This window comes from Mandrillus leucophaeus, unplaced genomic scaffold (assembly GCF_000951045.1).
Source record: "Mandrillus leucophaeus isolate KB7577 unplaced genomic scaffold, Mleu.le_1.0 Scaffold50, whole genome shotgun sequence".
In the NCBI taxonomy this organism is placed as follows: domain Eukaryota; kingdom Metazoa; phylum Chordata; class Mammalia; order Primates; family Cercopithecidae; genus Mandrillus; species Mandrillus leucophaeus.
In genome coordinates this window covers 7,387,978-7,406,181 of record NW_012105365.1, presented here as the reverse complement: position 1 = coordinate 7,406,181, position 18,204 = coordinate 7,387,978, and the positions used below count along the sequence as shown (strand labels likewise).

At 33.7% G+C, this 18,204-nt stretch overlaps 1 long non-coding RNA gene across 1 annotated transcript in view; it reads left to right on the top strand.

Annotated features, from left to right (window-relative positions):
- The window catches only part of LOC105550961, a 54,640-nt gene that overhangs the window by 12,919 nt on the left and 23,517 nt on the right, over nt 1-18,204 (top strand). The window contains exon 2 of the long non-coding RNA XR_001007806.1: nt 4,391-4,497. This is a non-coding gene — a long non-coding RNA (uncharacterized LOC105550961). The remainder of the gene's footprint in view (nt 1-4,390; nt 4,498-18,204) is intronic.

Genomic DNA, 18,204 nt, shown 5'->3' with positions numbered 1-18,204 from the left:
CTCTGTCATACATTTTTCCTTGAAATTTGTAGAAATAAAATTTAGAATACATCAAAATTTAATTAGTTAATTTTAATTAAACTTAATTTATTTATAATTTTAAAATAAAATTTATCAATGATTTAATATAGATTGCTATATTTTATAAAAATAGTACTCAAACTATAAGATAAAACATTGAAAATATGTTATGGCAGCTAGAATTATAGTTGCTTAATTTTTAAAAAAGTTATCTGTAGTTTTCTGTTTTCCTCTACTTTTATTTTTATAATTATATTAATACTTAATATCATTATTAAGGTAAGGGTCTAAACTTGCCTTAATAATGATACAAGTATTAATACTTATTATGTCAAATCATATCAAACCATCATATAATCAGTAGACATTTTAATGACAAATGAATGATTTAAACAATTTTTTTTTACTTGACAAATGAATGATTTAAACAATTTTTCTTTTTACTTGTTCCCTTATTCTAGGCAGACAAGGCAAATTGCAAAAAAATAAAATCACATTCAACAAAAATATGTGAAAAAGTTTTTAAATTGATAATTGTAAACTATGAGTTTCAAAAATATTTTTGTATTCAGTTTTAATAGAATAATTGAATATATATAGTACTTGTTTTGATAAATAATTTTTAAACTTTTTTTTCACTTTTTAATGAGAGCATGGATATTTTCCCTCTAATTATTTTATGCATGCATGGGTAAATATGACTTGTTTCTAAAATCATCCAAGATGCAGCCTTAATTGTTTTCCCTTTTTTATTTTCAGAAATGTCAGTAGTTACTAACATTTTTCATATTTCAAATAAATAAATAGATGGGAATACAAGGAATTCTAACATAGTTGTATCACTTAATTACCTAAATCCCTTTTGTATTGTATGTGGAAACTGTATTGTGATCATTTACCAAACATTACTTTTAATGATTTATTAACTGACAACCGTATTTGACCATCTTTCAATTTTGTTGAAAGCAAATATTGGAAAGCACTTGAATTGTAAAAGCATTTGTTATCCAATCAGCAAAGTCATGCACACTTTCAATTTTGGGGAAGTCTAAAAATTGACATGATCAAGATCTGTCAAATGTCTTAGTTTTCGTACACATGTTAGAAGTTAAAGGATGCTTCTTAGGCAACAGTAAATTTAATTGTTTTTTGTTTAGTAGTACAAAGTAAGTGAGAATGAATGATGGCAGGGAGTTGGTCAGAAAGTGTGGAAACTGACAGAACATCTTTATAGCAAGTGTCTTCTCAGGCTTTAGCAAATAGTATCTATGAAAGTGAGAATATGATCTGGAAAGTGACTGCCTAAAAAGTGTCCATGTCAGCTTCTCCCTTGGTAAGTATGTATTCCAGGGCACACATGTCTCTCAGTTTGAAGAACACTGTCCATAGGTTCCCACAAAGTCATGTAGAGTGCCTTTCAAAAGGAAAGAAATGTTGATAGAGGAGATGCTGATAAGTTTCAATAAAATAATTCAGGAACAAGCACTTCAAATTTGTTTAGATTATCGTGGGTTTTAAAAAATATATATTCTGGGAGCCTGTGTTGTCTCTTTCCTTAGAAGACTCTAAAAATAGTCAACTGGAATCTGTTTCTCCTTTGCATTAATCAGCTTGTGTTAATCAGCTCAATTAGAACCTCTGCCTTTTCGCAAGGACAGAGGGCTTCTGTATCCTGAGTTCTTGCCTTAGTGTACTGGAAAAATCGGATCACACATGAGCTTGGAGAATGAGTGCAAAGTTCTGTTGAGTGGAAGTAGCTCTCAGTAGCTCTCACTGAGTTGAATGGGGAGGACAGCAGGGAATGGAGTGGGAAGTTGGAATTGAGCCGCCAGATTCTCCTTCTGCCTTGACGTCTGCATCATTCCTCTATGGATGGCCTTCCAGGATCTGACAATGGGTTCTGCCAGGGTGTTCCTCTAGACATCTAGCCGCTTGTGTCTGTGCCCACTAGGATCTCGGGGTTTTTATAGGTTATGGGGGCGTGGTAGGCCAGGGTGGTCTTAGAAAAGCAACATTTGGGCATGAAAACAAAAGTGCCTGTCCTCACGTAGGTCAGTGGGCACAGACTCAAGGGTGGAGCTTTGGCCAAGGAACCACCCTTCTGGACGCAGCACTTCTCTGCCCATCTGCAGTATCATGTGATATATACTTATACACAGTTAGACATTATATTTAATATACTATTTAACATATAGTGCCTAAGGAAAGCACATAAACAATTCCACCTATTATTTGGTATGGTTTTTGGCGAGAGGAATTGTAGCCTTCTCTGTAAACAATTACTATTATTACCAACTTATATTACTTAAAAGGTAATCAGGAAAGCATTGGTAGTGAAATGACATACATATGTTAAAGTACTTAAAATGTTGTATAGGATGAGATACGGTAAATCGGACAGAGATGACAAAATGAATGGAAAATGGCATGGAGGCTAAGCATGATAATAATGTGTCTTATTCAATTATAGGATTTAACGATATTTTGATTTAAGGTTAGATACAATCCAAATCTCTCAAAATTTAGATTATTAGCAAATGTAAACTATTTTTTATTTTTCCCCCCAAAACTGAATTAAGTTACTTATAGTGTATTAAATGGGGCCATTTGTACATTCAATAGCTCTATGTAATCAGAAACATTCAAACTGTTTCCTTGAAAAAATATATGGGTGTAAATAATAGTGGAAAATGAGCTTGGCAAGGTATCTTTGGAGCATGCCAAACCCCAGACATCTTAGAAATACTTGAAGATGTTATAATGAGCAAAACATACTACCAGTTCACTGAACCTTGGCGAAATGTGTCAGGAAAGCAGACAAAATACCAAATATGTTGTCATACTTTCACTTAACCAAAGCCATGCTTTTGCATTTGAATTTTACTAAAGACTTATCCCATTTTTAGTTCAGCTCTGAGATGAATTAGTGTGATTAAACCAATGGCAGATTCCAATAAAACTTTTCATCAGTTGCTTATATTAATCTCTGAAATGGAATTGGGCCTGTATGCTTTGAAGACTTTCACAAAAGGACACAACATTTAATGAGTTGCCCAAACTTTATATTGAGGAATGAATTTCCTACCAGTGGTACATGGACATTTTTGCATTAGAAAAATGTTAGTAAAAACACACACCATATGCTTCTGTTGCAGGAACTTTCAGAACCTTATTATATCTCATAATAGACAGAGAGCAGTACAAATTCTTACTTTTACATTGTACACTGTCTATTCTTCATGTCAAATGTGTACAAAATGAGTTCCTCTTCTACTGATCCAAGACTATTTTCTTCTTCCTTTTATTACCTGAAGTCTACTCCTATGTTATCATTCTTTTAGATGAATTGAAATTGAACGCATATTTTATGCACTACATGAAGTGCAGCATAGCTTATTTATATATGAATTATTTTGCTTCTAATAAGAGAACAATCCACAATCCATCCTATATTATATATTATATAAAGTGGGTTAACAAAGAGGAGATTCTAGAATGTATAAAAACTACTGGGTGAATGTTCTGTTTTTAGTTTGCTGCTTCCATTTGGATGCCTCTAAACTGAGCTAAGAGAAACTCTTTGATTTCATTCTGAGGAATTACTAAAAGATTTCTGACATTCAGGTGAGAGGGCAGAAGGAACCAAGAGGCATGTAAAGCTAGCGGCATGCAGCTCATTCTGATTTAGAAATATCCAAAGGCCCAGCCACAAGTGGAAAAACCACTGGAATGCCCAGAGTGCAAATGTTTTAAGAAGACAAGAATTCTAATTAGCCTGGATGGGAAACTCAGCATGATGTTCGATAGCTGGTTTGATGTTTAGAGTCATTACACTGAACTGTGTCAGGAGGATTATACAATACTATTGTGATAATACAAATGTTAAATAAACCACCTACCTCAGAAATTTCTAAACAGAACTTTACAGCTTTTGGAGCAAATAAAAAAAAAAAAACGTAGTATTTTTCTTTGTTAGATTTCCTAATGAATTTAGCAGTCTTTACACTTAGCAGGAAATCTGGACTGATCATTTGAGGCCTGTTTTCTTTATACATTTTGGAGTATGGGTTTGCTTTTGGACACCTAATAAATCATGATCTAACATCTAAGAGAGACTTATTGCTATACTGTGAAATCAAGGGAAGAAAAAAAAAAAGAAAACAGTGTAAATACTTGTACTATCTTGCTATATTCTTTGACCTACAGGACAGTAATGAACCAAAAAGCAAAATTCTCTAGCAATGATATGTTAGTGCCCCAGTCTTACTATGTGGAGTTAGTAATGGTTTTGTGTTTGAAAATGTTAAGCCTTACCTTGTTTGTAGTTCACCAAGGAATACGACCATATGTGATGCTTTTTCTATTTCAGGCAATGCCCCCACTGCTGGATAGATTGCTGTTGACAGCTTTTGACCAGAGGGAGCCATTAGATTTTGCTGGCTAGCAAACAATTACAGCTTTGATATGAGCTACAAGGTAAAGATTAAAAGGAATACCAATGCCCCAAAATATGCTAGGCCTGTGTGGTCTCTAGTCCCTTCTTGTGCAAATGAAAAATTGTTTAGATGTAAAAACTAACAAAAGAAAACCAAAAATAGCCAAACTTTTTAGGATTCTAACAAAGGTCATCTGAATGGTGAAAGATCCCTTTAAGAATAGTAAAGACTTCATACCATTATAAAGAATTCAAAAGTTTCATTTAAAGATAACAAATATCTTTCAAATGATGCTATTAGTAAGGGAGGTTTAAAAATAATTTTCATATTTGGAAATGTGCTGTTTTTATTTCTAGCAGTGTAGTCTTACGGGAGCAGTTATATCTTATATATTATGGTGCAATAGTGCATTTAAACTGACTAGGCATATGGATCAATACATGCTGTCAAACAATAAGATAAAAAGATTGTTCATATTGTTTGGGCATTGCTGAGAATAAGCTAAATCCATAGTTTGTTAGTTTGAAAACATTGCTTGGAATAGAAAAAGAGACAGGAACTATAGTAAATTTAGTATTTCATAGATCCTGATATTATAAGAAAAATCAACTTAAACATTTTTATAGGCAAGCATATCTTCCTTTGGCAGAAAAGAACCTTACATAGATTCTGAAGGGAATCTTACAGAGAAAAGATAAAAATACTAACTTTTTTTGTGTGTGGAGTGTTCTGTGCTCTGAGATTTTCAAAAATTGGAAGGAAATAGTAACCTATGAGTTCAATTTTAAGGAAGTAAAAGCTTTTGATGTCCTAAGACAAATGCAACCTTACAATCTTTTACTGTGGTAAAGTGAGATATATTACTCCTTATGAAAAGTCTGTGGGTTTGATAATTTGTCAAACTACTAATATATAACTTAATTTTTGTTTTGTTTTTAACTGCATGAATATTAGAATCATTTTTCCTCTGGGTATTTTCATCAGTATCTATAAGTATAAAGTAGAAACTGATGTATTAAACATAACATATTTAGGTTGACTATAGTATGAAAACTGACATGGTTTGGATGTGTGTACCCTCAAAATCTCATGTCGAAATGTGGCCTCCAGTGTCGGAGGTGGACCTGGTGGAAGGTGTTTGGATCATGAAAGTGGACTTCTCATAAATGACTTTGCCATCCTTGTGGTAACAAGTGAGTTATCACTCTATCAGTTCATGCAAGAGCTAGTTGTTTAAGAGTCTGGCACCTGTTTCCCTGTTCTCTTGCTCTCTTTCTCTCTCTCTCACCATGTGGCAGGTCTGCTTCCCCTTCACCTTCTACCATGAGGAGAAGTTTCCTGAGGGCTCACCAGAAGCTGAGCAAATGCTGGTGTCATGTTAGTACAGCCTGTGAAATAATGAGCCAAATCTCTGACATTTATAATTTACCCAGGCTCAGGTATTCATTATAACAATGTAACACATATTAACACAATAGTTAAAAAAGCATAGTTTTATCATGTTATGTTGTTTTCAAATATAGGCATCTTGTATAAATACAAACCTGCCTTACTTAACAAATCCATATACTAAATATGTTCCCTTGTATTGTCTCTTACAAGATTTCTGAAACAACTTTAGTCTATTTTAATGTGTTTGCTACCCTCTTCAGTTAAGACCAATAATCTGGCTTTTGGAAATGAAAATATGATTATCATACAACTGTCATGATGACAACAAAAAATATAGTCTTTTTTGGATTCCCTGGATCCAAAATTACTATTAAATAACCTGCATAGGTGAGAGAGATGACTTACTTTACAATAATATGGAACCAAATAAGAATCACTTCCTATTCCATGTCTGAAAGATTGCCTTAATGGACACTCTTCCTCCAAATTTTGGGTTTATGAAAGGTCTGGCTGTCTGGCATGTAGAACTACACGTAGACAACTGCATTCTCATTTGGCTTATTTTTCAAAGTACACCATTTTTTCCACTTTGCTTCTATTTCTATATCTGTTAATGAAGAATAACAATACTTAGCACAAGAGTTGTTACGAGGCTCTTAAATTGCTTTGCGCACTGTCTGACATATGGTAAGTGCTCAAAAACTTAGCTAATTTTATAACTGTAATTGTTTTTACCTACTTTTAGGGTACAGAGTCTTTATCATATCATTAAAAGAGCAAATGAGTGATTTAAAAATCAATGAATCTTCTGTGGACAGCTTATGAAAAATATGTTGATTTAAAAATGTCTTAAATGATACTTATCTTCTTGGACGTCACCTAATTGCAAGTCTTTCTCTTTTCTCTAAAAAATAAACACACACACAAAAACAAAAAACAAAGTAAAACAAACAAACAAACAAAAAATTTCAAATCTCGGCTGGGTGCGGTGGCTCACTCCTGTAATCCCAGCACTTTGGGAGGCTGAGGCTGGTGGATCACCTGAGGTCAGGAGTTCGAGACCAGCTTTGCCAACATGGTGAAACCGCATCTCTACTAAAAACACAAAAATTAGTCAGGCATGGTGGTGCATGCCTGTAGTCTTAGCTATTCAGGAGGCTGAGGCAGGAGAATTGCTTGAACCCAGGAGGCAGAGGTTGCAGTGAGCTGAGATCAAGCCACTGCATATTGCAGCAGGGCTGCAGAGCAAGACTTTGTCTCAAAAAAAAAAAAAAAAATCATTAATATTCTTCAAAAGAATCAATAGAAGCTTACAGTAGCTAATAGCCTATTCAATCTCTAATAGAATATGCACATTTTTAAAATTCTGATAAATGAATTAATATATATTTGAAAGAATCAAAATTAATTGAAACAACATAAAAAAACACTCAAATTTTATAAATGAATGATTTTGAAAGAAGTAAACATTTTTATATTAAAAAATACTGAAAGAGAAAGTAAGCTATATATTACATTGTACTGCTGGATATATTTTGATCATTTATTGGTTTTGTATCTGTTTGGGGTATTCACACATATCTCTCTATGTTGGTGACTTGACTTTCTTTATTCTTCTACCCTTTACTTGAATCTTTTCCTTTTCAGTTTTCTTTGTCTCTCTACATTTGCCTAAGTGAGAAGGCTTATTGTCACCCTTCAAAACCCTCCTCTCCACCTTCTGTATGCAGTCTGACACAAAGATATGGGAGTGCTGGGAGGGAAAGAGCACAGTCCCTTTAAATGATATGGAAGGTGGGAAGAGAAGTGCTGGATAGAGAAAGGCAGGTCCTTGGCTAGGGTTCTACCCCCACGGACTTCAGTGAGGACAGGTATTTCCTGCCCAAATGTTGCATTTTCCAAGACCCTGCCACTCCCTCATCCTGGGTATATAAAAACCCGAGACCCTAGCATGCACAGAGGTGGCCAGATGTCGAGAGAAGCACATCAGTGGAAGAAGACACAAGCGGCTGGTTGTGGAGAGGGGCACACCAGGAGAGGAGCACACCAGGGGAGGAGCACACCAACAGATGCCAGAACTCAGGCAGGCCATTCACCAGTGGAATGACACAGAGTTTGGCTGGGGTGGTCGGAGAAGAGTCAGGCCAAGCCTGACTCCAGGGGAATAGCATCTCCCTTCTGGCTCCTGGATCTCCTGAGAGCTACTTCTACAACAAAAGGTTGCACTCATTCTCTAAGCCAACATGTGATCCGATTCCGCCAGTACACTAAGAGAAGAAAGCCCTGTATATAGGAATCCCTCTGTCCTTGTGATAAGGGAGTCTAATTGAGCTGGTTAACACAAGCTGCCTATAGATGGCAACTAAGAGAGCACCCTGTTACACACCCACTGGGGCTTCAGGAGTTGTAAACATTCACCCCTAGACACTGCTGTGACTTCAGAGTCCCACAGTCTGCCGTCTGTATACTCCCCTAAAGGTTTAAGCAGCAGGGCACTGAAGAAGCGAGCCACACACCCCCATCATATGCCCTGCAAGGGGGACAAGGGAACCTTTCCCATTTCAATGATTCCACTTCAAACAATATCTTAGATTGGTCCACGTTCTTCTGCTTACACTACCATCGTTTCTTTCCTGAAGAACAACAATCACCTTCAATTTAGTGTCTCCTAGAGTCTTCCTTTAGTCTTCCCATAATCTAATGCAATCTTAAAATGTAAACTTGTTTTCTGAATTTCCCTTCTTAAAATCATTTGACTGGTTTCTTATTGTGTGTGAATAAAATGAATATTCCTTGCTGTGGTGATCTTCTCTCAGGTCCATATCATCTTTCACTGTACTCAAGCCAAAGCGGCTTTTTTTTTTTTCTATTTCTAGAAATGTTCAAACTCTTACTTTTCTCAGAGCTTTAATATCTGTCCTTTCTTTGCCTCGAATGCTCTTTTCTCAGTTGTGCCTCAGGAAATATCTATCTAAATAAAAAGTATGAATTTTAAAAGTTAAGGTGTTAGAGAGAACTGTCCTAATCGAACAATGTAAGTTATGTTCTTTCTGTTACTCTGCTTTACAGATGCACTGTTATTTTGCCTGGTAGACTCAATGTACTTATTTTTCCTTAAGACCTATTTACTGTTTCTTTTCTATTTGTTTGCCTATGAAATTGATCAATCAGAAAAGTATAGGCCATTAAGAAGTACACAATAGTGTTCCTACCACTGAGATTTAATCTTACATACACTGCCCAATTTTCTTAAATACATTGCAATAAAAAGTTACCAACATCAGCATTTCTAGAGGGCATGTTTATTTTCACCCTTTATGGCAATATATGGAGCTGTTATACTCTCCTAATCCTTGTTAACACTAACAACACTCATGAGTAGTAAATGAAGTCTCCTAGTTTTAAATTGTTTACTGATTGCTGTTTTCTTAGGGAACTTTCTCCCTGTGTACTGCTTAAGTATCCTTACTCTTCTTTTGTGACTTGCCTTCATAATATTTATCTATTTTATTCTTGAGTTGTACCACCCTCTCACACCACCATTATCAGCTTCTGGGAGATTTTTAGATATTCAGCATCTTATCATTTGTTTATAATATATGTTGCAAATATTTGCTCCTAGTGTGTGTGTGTGTTTAATTCAATTTACTTTTTTGTTTTACAGTGTCTTTAGTTACACAGGAATAGTTCATTGTAGTGTAATACAATTATCATTTTTTAAATTATGACATTTAAACATTACAAAGAAGGACTGAGTCACACTTAGGGGTAGAAAGGAATGAAAAAAATGCTTTTAGGACTTCTAAATCTGAAGTTCAAATATGAAGATGCAGGACTATGGGTAATGTGAGGCTGCAACACAGGAAGGACCCATGGGACTGAGAGGAAGGAGAAGCTCAAGGAGGAAGAAAAGAGGCACAAGCTGAGAGAATGTAGCAACCTGTGGAGTTCTAAGGCTGCAACTGTATTAGCATTGCAGTAGGTCAGGGAAGGAGTATAAAAAGAGTATAAGGTGTGTATTGAGATCTAGGAGATAGTGCTAGAAGGATTAAGTGATGATTTTTCAGGGCTAACCCAGAACTGGAGACAAGTTTGAGGAAAATGGTTTTAGTATGAGCTCAAGGCCCCCAAATGAGTAAAGAGAACAAGGAAAATGGGCAGAGAAAAGTGTGCATGCAAAATGAGTCCCAATAGATCATTCTGTGCTTGCTGTTTTCTCAAGACTGGATGATCAATGTCATGCACCCAGTTAATGTCTGGTGAGTATGACCCACATATGAATGAAGTCCTTATCATGCCTCAGTTATTTTGCACACCATAGATCAGACATGCTTTCACTATAATTCCCCATTCATGGCACAGTTCCACTCAGTTGTGAGAAAACCCCTCAGTTTCCAACTTCTCCCTAGGGAGGAAGCTGGACTATGCATTAAACATGCCACCGTTTTCAGCGATTTGTTGAGGAACTGGCTTTCTTGTGTCACCTGTCTAGGAGCACTGACAGAACGCAACATACACTAAACATCTAAGGGCTACTGTGAACAAAGGCAGTGGTTTGACCTAGTATGTGGGCACTCACCACAAATCATCTCACTAACTCTGCCTACAGTAAGTGGATAAAGAAGAGCCTCAGCTCATAGCTTTTCACTGGAAAGAAAATAGTTGGACCACAAATTCAAGGTTCCAAGTTTTTCAGGAGCTGCTCAAGAGTCTGACTTCTGTCTTGCTTTTCTCAGAGTGCTGACAGAACCAATCACAGTCTAGAAGCCTGATAGTCGCTGAAAATAAATATTATTTTTTAAATTTCATTTTTGTTTAATTTGAAAATTTTATTGTTAAAGATTCCATTTATATTGAAATACAGATAAAAATCAATGCATATAGTTACAAAACACAGACAGAAAATTTCCCTTCCAACATCTCTAGCCTCTTACTCATGGGTTCTATTTCTTAATAGCAACTACTTTTTACTGTTTTATTTTTAGTCCTTCTGGCTGTTTCTTTCATAAATTTAAATTATATGTTCATGCCTATATTTTTGAATAATCTATGCTAAATAACATCTAGTAGTTTTTATTTAAAAATTAAAAATTATTTTACTTTTAACATTGTGTCGTCTCTGAAACTTCTCTTCATTGTTGAAAATATTTTTATTTTTACCTTTTTATAGATTATGTTTACTTTTTAACTGACACACAATTGTACACATTTATGGGGTTTAAACAAGCACAAAAGCAACCTCCATCAACTCTCTCCCCTGCCTCGTGAAGAGTGAGTGAGTGAAAAAACTTTATCTTCTATCTTCTCCCTGGGGAGGTAAAGAGTTGGACAATGAACCCAATGATCTAACTCTCTGGTTTCTATATCAGAGAATGGCTTCTGTCTTTGATATCTTGGAGCAGTGTCAGGATCTGCTGTACTCTAGACACTTGAGGGTGGCTGGGAACTAAGATAGCAGTATGGACTACCACAAAGGTTTGGGAGATCCATAGATAATCTGGCCAAACTGATTGAAGAAAGTCTTTTACTGCACAAAGCAAATATGTGAAGACTGAGTGAAGTGATTTTTTTCTAATGTGTAGATCATATCAATGTACAAAGTAAAGGAAATGAAGAAACAAAAAAACACAATCCAAATAAAGCAACAAGATGAAACTCCAGAAACCAACCCTAAAAATTAACTGACAGAAAACATGCAATCACCATTATAAAATGTTTAATGAGTTTAAGTGAACAATACAAGAAAAATAGAAGTTCAACAAGCAGATAGAAAATTTTTAGAAGAACAAAACTGAAATCTTGAAGCTGAAGAATATAACTGAAATAAAAATGTAATAGAGAAGTTTCAGCAGCAGACTAGAGCAATCAGAAGAAATAATCAACAAACTAAAACACAGGTCATTTGAAATTATATAGTGAGAGTTGCAAAAAGAAAAGAAATGAAAAATAGTGAAAAAAGCTTAAGGGGCTTAGGAGAAAACATTAAGCAGATCAATATAAGCATTATGGACATTTCAGAAAGACAAGAGAGAGAGAGAAAGAACCATAAAGTTTACTCAAAGACATAATGGCTGAAAACTTCCAAAATCTGGGGAAGAAACTGGAAATCCAAATGCAGAAAACCCAAAGGATTCTAAATAAGATACACCAGAAAAGAAACAGAAAGAAAAACAAACCAAGACACATTAGAATCAAATTGTCAAATTCAAAGAAAATTCCAAAATCAGACAAAAAGGAAACTTTCACATACAAATAATCTCTATAAGACTAACAGCAGATTTTTACTTTTCAGGCCAGTAGTTAGAAGTATGATATATTCAAAGTGCTGAAACAAACAAACAAACAAACAAACAAACAAACAAACAAAAAACTGACAACCAAGAATATTATACTCATTAAAACTATCTTTCAAAATTGAAGGGAACAAAGATTTTCCCAGGTAAACAAAATCTGAATAATTTTATTACCACTGTGTCTGCATTACAAGGAGTACTAAAGGGAATTTTTTCAAGTTGAAATGAAAGGATACTAAACCATAACATGATAGTATAACAAACCATAAAACTAATTGGTAAGGGTAAATATATAGACATATATAAAATGCTATAATAGCAGTGGATAAATAACTTTTTATTCTAGTATAAAAGCTAAAAACAAAACGTATCAAAAATGACTAAGTAAAAATATGTTAATAGATACACAATATAAATAGGTTGAAATTGTGACAAAAATAATATAAAGTGTGGGAAAGGGAGAAATAAATATGTAGAGTTTTTGTATGCAGTTAAAGTTAAGCTGTTATCAGTTTAAAATAACTTACATAATGATAAGAAATTTTATTTAAATCTCATTGTAACCACAAAGAAAAAAATATATTTATATAGATCACACACCACCACAAAAGAGAAAGTAAATAAAGGATATAAAAAAATCTACTACAGACAAAGGAACACTACACAAGTGGAAGAGTGACAGAACAAAAAACAAAACCTCATAGAAAGCAATTAACAAGATGGCAAGAGGAAATTTTTTCTAATCAATAATTACTTTAAATGTAAATGGAGTAAAGTACTCAAGCAAGAAGCACTGAGGTGTTGAATTAATCAGAAATAAATATGATCAATCCATATGTTATCTACAAGAAATTCACTTTATGTTTAATGATACACAGTGACTGAAAGTGAAGAAATGGAAAAAAATACTCCATGCAAATGGCTGCCAAAAGATAGCAGAAGTGGCTAGACCTGGATCAGGCAAAACACACTTTAAATACAAGACCTTCACAAGAGATAAAGAAGCACATTATATAAGGATACAAGAATAAAATTGTCTGAAAGATATAATTTTATATATATATATAAAATTGTGATTTTACATGTGTGTGTGTGTACCCAACATCAGAACATATAAATATATACAGCAGTCATTGACAGAGCTGAGGGAAGAAATTGACTGCAATATAATAATAGGGAGACCAGTAACAGCCAACATGAACAAAAGTACAGATTGATAGATCTACCAAACATACACAGAGCACTCCACCCCACAGTAGCATATATATTGAGTAGAATATACATTCTTCTCAAGTGTACATAAAGCATTTCTCAGGGCAGATCACATTTTAGGTCACAAAAGAATCTTAACAAATCGAAGAAGATTGAAATTCTACCAATTATATTTTCCAATCACAATGGAAGAAAACTAGAAATCAACAGCAGTAGGACAATTGGAAAACACACAAACATGTGAAAACTAAACACAATTTGAACAACCAATGAGTCAAATAAGTAATCAAAATAGAAAATGGAAAATATCTTGAGATAAATGAAAGTAAGAACACAACATACCAAACTTACGGGATGCAGCAAAGGCTGTGTGTACTAAGGAAAGTTTATAGTGATAAAATACTAACATTCAAAAAGAAGAAAAATCACAAATAAACAAATTAAATTTAAACCTCAAATGATTGGGGAAAAAAACAACCTAAGCCCAAATTTAGCATAAAAAGGAAATAATAAAGATCAGAGCAAAATATATAAAATAAAGAATAAAAAAATGATGGGAAAAAATCAACAAAACTGTTTTTTTTTAAAAAAAGAATTAACCTTTCAAAACCAAAAAAAACCTTTAGCTAGACTAAGGAAAAGAGAGAAGATTTGAATAAATAATCAGAAATAAAAAAGGAGACATTCCAACGGATGCCATGAGAATAAAAAGGATAATGAGAGAATATTACCATTGTATGCTTTCTGAATAACCTAGAAAAAAATGAATCAAACCCTAGAAAGATATAGCTTACCAAGAGTAAGTCAAGAAGAAACAGGTAACTTAACCGATGAAATACAACTATATTTAAAGAAAAATTAATGCTGGGTCTTCCCAAACTCTTCCAAAATATTGAAGAGGAAGGAACACTCCCAAACTCATTTTATGAGGCCAGTGTTACCCTGATAACACAGCAAGACAATGACACAACAAGAAAACTGTAGGTTAGTATCTCTGATGGATATGGAATTTAAAATCCATAACAAAATACTAGCAAACTGCATCCAACAGCACATTAAAATGTTCATACACCATGACAATGTAGGTGTTATATCTAGGATACAAAGATGACTCAACATAAAAACATCAATATAATATACCACATTAAAAGAATGAAGAATATAAATTACATGATCATCTTAATAGATGCACAGAAAGCATTTGAAAAATTCAACAAACTTTCACAATAAAATCTCAGCAAATTAGGAACAGAAAGAAATTACTTTAATATAATAAAGAATATACATGAAAAGTCCATGGCTAACATCACATTCTATGGTGAAAAACTGAAAACTTTCCCTCTAAATTCAGTGAACCAAATACGCCTATTCTTATCACTTCTGCCTTAATAATAAATGTCCTAGCAAGAGCAATTAGACAAGAGAAGGAAATAAAGGTTCTCAGAGAAAAAAGAAGTAAAATTGTCCCTGTTCGTGAATGACCTGATCTCACATATTGAAAATCCCAAAGACTCCACCAAAAACCAAAAATGAAAAAATCTTTTAGAATGAACAAATAAAGCAATAAAATTGAAGGATACAAAATCAAGATACAAAAATAAGTTTTTTATAGTAAGTTTTTGTGTTTCTGTGCATTAGCGATGAAATATCTGAAAAGGAGATTACCAAAACAAATCCCATCTAAAAAAGCATTTAAAAAATACTTAGGAATAACCTTAACTAAGGAGGTGAACAATCCTGTGTAATGAAAAGTACAAAACATCAATAAAACAAAGATGCAAGTTGAAATACATCCTGCACTTATCAATTACCAGGCATAATGTTTTTAAAATATCCATAGTTAACCAAAATAATCCACAGATACAAAACAATCCTCATAAAAATTGCAATTGTTGTCTTCAGAGAAGTAGAAAAATAGCTTAAAATTTATATGGAAACCCTGAAGACCCCAAATAGCCAAAAAAAATCTTGAGAGAGAATAAAGTTGGAGGCATCACACTTCTGATTCCAAAATATAGTACAAGGTTACACTAATTGAAAGAGTATGATATTAACATAAAGATAGACATATAGATCAACAGAGCAGAATAGAGAACCCAGAAATATATCCACACATTTATGGTCAACTGATCTTTGACAAGGGTGACAAAACTATAAAATGGGAAATGATACTTTCTTCAACAAATAGTATTGGGAAAACAACATCCAAATGTAAAAACAATTAATTTGAAACTTTATCTTACATCATACACACACACAAAAAAACTCAAAATAAATTAAGGTCTTAAATTTAAGACCTGAAACTGTAATAGTAACAGAAGAAGAGATGGAGAATAAATTTCATGACATTGGTCTTAGCAGTGATTTCATAAATCTGACACCAAAGGCACAGACAGCAAAAACAAAAATTAACAAGTGGGATTACATCTAACTAAAAGCTTGTGTGCAGGAAAGAAAATAAGCAACAAAATGAAAAGGCAACCTATCAAATGGGAGAAAATATTTGCAAACTAGATATCCAATGAGATTAATTTACGAAATAAAAAAGGGATTTCTACAACTCAAAGTGAAATCATATCAACAAAAACAAACCTAATCCTATTTTAAAAATTGGCTAAGGATTTGAATAGACGTTTCTCCAAAGAAGTCATACGAATGTCCAGCAGGCCTATGAAAAGATGCTTAACATCTCTAATCTTCAGGGAAATGCAAATAAAATCCACAATACAAGTTATCACTCCACATGTTGATATGGTTAATATTAAATAATAATAATAATAATAATAATAACAAATCTTGGCAGTTAAGGAATTGAACTCCCGTGAACTATTGGTGGAAATGTAAAATGGTGCATCTCTTATGGAAAACCATATGGGTTTTTTTCAAAAAATAAAAATAAAAAATATCATATGATCTAGCAATTCTACTTCTAGGTATTTGTCCAAAATAACTTGTTAGGATCTCAACAAGATAATACATTCTCATGTTCATTGTACCATTATTCACAAATGTCAGGGTGTGGAAACAACCTTAAGGTCTATCAGCAGGATAGGTGGATAAAGCAAATGTGATATATAAATACAATGGAATATTTTCAGCCTTAAGAAAGAATTTTTGCTATATACGACAATGTGGATGAACCTTGAGTACATTATGCTAAGCAAAATAAGCCAGACACAGAGAGGCACATATTTCATGATTCCACTAATATGCACTATCTGAAATAGTCAAATTATTAGTAACAGAAAATGGCATAATTGTTGCCAGTGTCTGGGGTGATAGAGTGACATGGGAAGTTGCTAATCCATTGGCATAAGTTTCAGGAATGCAAATATGTTAGTTATTTAGAGATCTGTTGCAAAATACTGTGCCTGTACTTGACAATACTGTTATTGGACACTTAAAAATTTCTTATGAGGGTAGATCTCATGTTAAGTGTTCTCACCGCTATAAAAACTATAAATAAATAAATAAAAGTAAGATAACTATTTTCTAACGGTCTTACAATGTGCAAGGATCCTCTCTCTGGGACAATACTTCATTTTGTCAGTCAGGTCAGAGAGTGCCAGTTCCATTCCTTTATCAATGAGTTCAGAGTAAACACTTTCAGTTTGTCTGGAATATGAAAGTAGTTGAAAATGTAGAGATTCATTGTCCACTCTCTGTGAAAAGAATGGAGTCACAGAATTTTGGGATTACTATTAATACAGGTTAAATTGTAATCATGGCTCAAAGCTCTCACCTTCCTCAATATGCGGGAAATCGGGAGGAGTATTCCTTTGGTTACATTAGAGTAGAGCAATAGTTCAAAGACCTGTTATATAACTAGAGAGCTTAGACAAGTATGTGTTGTATGCATGATAGTTGATTTCTAGTTTTACATGCACCAAATAATTGTCAAAGTGTTCTACATTCCACTGCATATAAATTTCCTCATACAGTCTATTGATTTATTTTTTATTGTTTTGGAGAGTAATGATTGAATGTACTATGTTCCAGAAATACATTAGAGTCTGAGGTTACAAAAACATGTTAGATGTAGTGCTTGTCCACAAGGAATATTTGAATAAGGGATATAGGCATGTAATTCATAATTATAGTGTTATAAGTGCCTATGATTAGAGTATGGAATGGGTAGTATTGAATTACATAGAAGGGATATCTAAATAAGGTGAAGGATTAAAATATTTTTGAAGAGATAAACTATTTCAGTTATACATAAAAAAACAAGAGAGTAATGGGAAAGATATAATATAAAATTTCATAAAGCTATTAAGTAGGGGAATTAATAACCATTGAGGGAGAAAATACTGTGCTTAATATATCACTAAGTCTAAGTCATAAAGTAATTATATTTTATATGAATTTTGTTAATTTTGATCATTAAAAAATGATCTATTTAGTTTTTGTGTCAGGGCTGCTCATTGTCCCCATAAAAACATTATCTTTCTTATCAGTAAGGGAACTTCAGTATTTGGTTAGGTACAGGGCCTAATATAAAGCTTGCAGCTAAGATTGGTCTATAATTAATGATTAAGTTCTGGTCCATAGGATATAAACAGGAGTAATGTCCTTAAAAAACAGTAACATATCCTTCTCTATCCCTTCCTCCTTACAGGTGGTGAGAATACAGATGTGCTGGCTGGAGGCGGAACAGTTTTTTTGGACAATGCTGTAATAATTGCAAGTTGAAGATGACCGAGAAAAACATAGAGGAGCCCAAGTCCCTGCTGACCCCATGGACCAGCATCCCATCTCCACCCATGGATTAGCTATCCTGGGCTTTTTTTTTTTAATTGGAGAGAGACACAAATATGCATATTGGAGTTTTCAATTACTCAGAGCCAAGC